We start from the raw sequence: 3,967 nt of genomic DNA, 5'->3' as shown, positions 1-3,967 counted from the left end.
AGTTGAATGAGATGGTTTGGGATGTTCTGTGTGATATACACACACAAAAAACAATCAACAAAATTTTTTAAATGTATTATATTTGAGGAGGAAGCATGAAAATTTACATCATGCTAATTAGTAGAAGTGATAAACATTACCATTGAAATCTACCTGATGACTTCATAGACACACAGGCGACAAGGATCCAAGTGCACCCAATATAACTAGTAATAATCAGATGCATACAGATTACAGATGCATGTGCCAACATCTCAGTGTTAGTAGCAAAAACAATGAGTCTTTCTGCAAGGAACAGTATATTTTAAAATGAAATGGAGATCTTTTTTAAAGGTTAAAAACTCATTTAATTTTATGTCTTACAGGGTTTATACTGAGTTCAATATTGTATAACTGTATTAACTCAACTGTGAACCTAGAAACTTGCACCCACTTGTGAAAGAGATGTACTCTTGCTCTGGAGTGTGTTATTGAATATGTTAAATCTGTAGTGAAATGCTTCTTCTAATCATGTAGTTATTAAAAAATTTTTAAATGATTTAAAAAATGATAATAATTAGTAGATGTGAAAAACATTACCATTGAAATTTACCTCATGACTGTATATCCATGCTCAGATGCCAAGGTGCTCAGAAAGTAACTGACTGTCACTAGTAATAATCAGGTATATAGAGATTAGAAATGCATGTGTGAAATGTGCAAACATCTTAATGTCAATTGCATTAAAAATGAATTTTTCTGTATGAAACTGTGTATTTTAATAATGAAATGGAGATTTTTTAAAGGTTAAAAATCATTTAATTTTATGTCTTATAGGGTTTATGCTGAGTAAAATATTGTATAACTGTAATAATTCAACTGTAAGCCTAAAAATTTATAGCCAATTTTGAAAAAGATGCATCTTAGCTCAGAAAATTGTTATTGAATATGTCAATGCTGTTGTAATGAAATGCTTCTTCTAAGTATGTGGTTATTAAATAAATAATTAACTGGGAAAAAAAATAATAAAATATTTTTAAGAAAAAAAAAACAACCTTCTGCACAGCAAAGAAATGATCATGTGACATGGGAGCCAAAGAGGGTCTATGCCACGGTAAGAGGACCAGTAGGAGGAGGTGGGCAGGAGAGGTGGTGACTAAGAAAAGCAAGGCACAATGTTACATATGTGTGAGTGCATAAAAATGCCATAGTAAAAGTAAATGAAAGAAGAAATAAAAGTAACTCACAAAGAGTTAAAAAATCAATGTTATGGCCTAATGCAGTTGACAAAATGTTAAAAGTAACTCCACTGAATATAGAGTAAAATGAACAGATGCTCTGTGGTCACTACTGCTTATACGTTAATGTCTCCTTTTTGGTCTTTTGAGACTGAGTCTCCCTGTAGCCCCAGCCAGCCTGGAACGCGATGTGGAGGCCGGGCTGGCCTGGATCTTACACAAATCCACCTGCCTTGCCTCCCAAGTGCTGGAACTAAATTTGTGCACCATCGTGCCCAGCCAAATTAATGTTTCTAAATAGCAATTTTCAAGCTTATCATAATTCTGTCAAACAAAACTACATTTAGAAATACAACCACTGTAGCAATATTTATAGGACGCTATTGCTACTCAACAAAAAAAGATTTTTTAAAAAAGAGCATGGATTAAAACTTTCTTACTAATAAAATAAAATTGTGAACAACCTAAATAGTGGCCATAATAAATACATTAATCAACTTTGTGGAAAGAAATATTAAGCGTAATTTAAATGATGCAGAAAAATAGCGAACTCTAAATAAAAGTGTTTACAGTATTTATGGTAAAAATGTGAGCAATGTTGTCATATTTCCCATGTTTTATGATTAAAATTAAAATTTCATAAGATCCAAAGACTACTAATAATAGCAACGGAAATTTTCTTGGCGTGGTGACATTATATGTTATAATAATAATAATTTTTATCCATATGTTTTCCTATTGGAAATATTTTTAAAAGAAAATTTTATTGCATAAGCATGATTTTATCTTATAAATATGCTTTTAAGTAAAAATAAGAATTAAGTAGTAAAGGGTTAAGGAGTCCTTTACTCTTCAATAAATGTTAACTGGATTATTTAACATTAATTCCTATCTTACTGTGTTTAACCTCAAGGACCAGAATCCCGTTAACTGGATTATTTAACGTTAAATCTTTTTTAATTATTTATTTAATAACCACATAATTAGAAGAAGCATTTCATTACAACAGCATTGACATATTCAATAACAATTTCCAGAGCTAAGATGCATCCCTCATAATCGGCTGTAAATTTTAAGGTTTACAGTTGAATTATTACAGTTATACAATATTGTACTCAGTATAAACCCTATAGGACATAAAATTAAATGAGGTTTTAACCTTTTAAAAGGATCTCCATTTCATTATCAAAATACACAGTTTCATACAGAAAATTCATTTTTAATGCAATCGACACTAAGATGTTTGCACATGCGTTTCTGATCTCTATATATCTGATTATTACTAGTCACAGTCAGTTACTTTCTGAGCTCCGTGGCATCTGAGCATGGCTATAAAGTCATCAGGTAGATTTCAATGGTAATTGACATTAATTCTTATCATACTGTGTTTAAACTCAAGGACCAGAATCCTTCATTAGCCTGCGGAATGTTGTAGAGACTTAGCACTTGGGGAATCTGAATAGATATTCCTGTGGAAATGCCTCATATCACAGCCATCAGCTTATCCCTCCTCTCAGGCCAGCAGCTGTAGTTGGGAACTGGAGGGCTCTCTCCCGAAAGCAAAGACATGGAACTCTCCACGGCCTTCATATCAATGAAGTCAACACTGAAGAGCTAAAACCCCAAGGACATATTGAACAGCAGATTCAGGTTCTTGTTGATTTCTTCTATTGCAAAAACCGTGGCCAGCAGGTGCTGGTAATGCTTCATAAGCTCCCTAGAAGGCAAAGTTGGAAAGATGATTTTTGAGGTTGCCATTTCTAAAACAATGAGTCATGATAATCTGAGGAATAAACAGGGTATTCTATGTTGAAAATGTGGAGGAATTTGCTACCTAAAAAGAATCGGACATATAATACAATTCAGATCAAATTCACAATTTTGGCTTTTTAATGTGCAGCTTCAGTCTGAGAAAATAAATTCAGGGAATGTGGCAAATGGGAAACAGCAGGCATTAAGATTTAGTATTTCATGTGTTCTTGCCTTGAACAATAAGATCCAGTTCAGGAAAATACATTGTGCTTGAGTATCCCTGGCAATTCACAAAAACAGTGTCAAGTAAATTTTATGCAGAATAAAATTCTCAGCACAATATTTTATGGTATTATATAAAGAAAAATAATTCTCAACTACAGCATGCTTTTTAAGCCTTTTTATGTACTGAAGGGAAGCCATACATGTACACATAAACATGATCTTGTATGGTAGACTGTGTCTCGAAAGCCACATCTGCTTCTGGTGTCCCCAGCAGTCACTCTGAGGGAGAAGAGTCCACCATAACAACATCCCTGTCTTGATAGTAGCCAAGGGAAGTAAGTACGCCTAAGGAAAGGCTGGAAATCTGTTCCTGAAATATGGTGAGAACAACCAGAAGAGGGAAAGCAATAAGTAGTTTCATAAAAACATTAATAAAAAATTGATAAAACCTCAGGAATATGTTCAGCTGAAAATCTTGAACTAATAAATCCTAAGAATACTTGAACAAAATGCTCAAAACATACGCCTTTCCAATCCATGTGGGTCAAGTTTATAAAGCATTTGCTTTGTCCTGATATGAATGTACTAATATCTCAACATTCCATTGTTTTCTGGGAGTGTTTTCTTTGCATCTCCTTATAGCCCTCAATTATGTCCCATTCAAAAAGTTAGCGTGAAGTCTCCAAGAGGGTCACAGTCCTCTCAGTTTGTACCTGAGAATCTTAATTCTCACAAGAAAAATATATCATTAAAAACAAATTTGAAGTCAAGAA

The 3,967-nt window shown here is 33.3% G+C and overlaps 1 pseudogene; it reads right to left on the bottom strand.

Moving 5' to 3' along the window:
• LOC103727576 overlaps positions 1-3,615 on the bottom strand; it is an 11,796-nt pseudogene extending 8,181 nt beyond the window's left edge.
• Positions 3,616-3,967: the final 352 nt, after the last annotated feature.

The sequence above is a fragment of the Nannospalax galili genome, unplaced genomic scaffold (assembly GCF_000622305.1).
Source record: "Nannospalax galili isolate Female #2095 unplaced genomic scaffold, S.galili_v1.0 scaffold589, whole genome shotgun sequence".
Classification (NCBI taxonomy): Eukaryota; Metazoa; Chordata; class Mammalia; order Rodentia; family Spalacidae; genus Nannospalax; species Nannospalax galili.
Note: the sequence above shows the minus strand (reverse complement) of the source record. Positions and strands in the feature narration are given on the sequence as shown.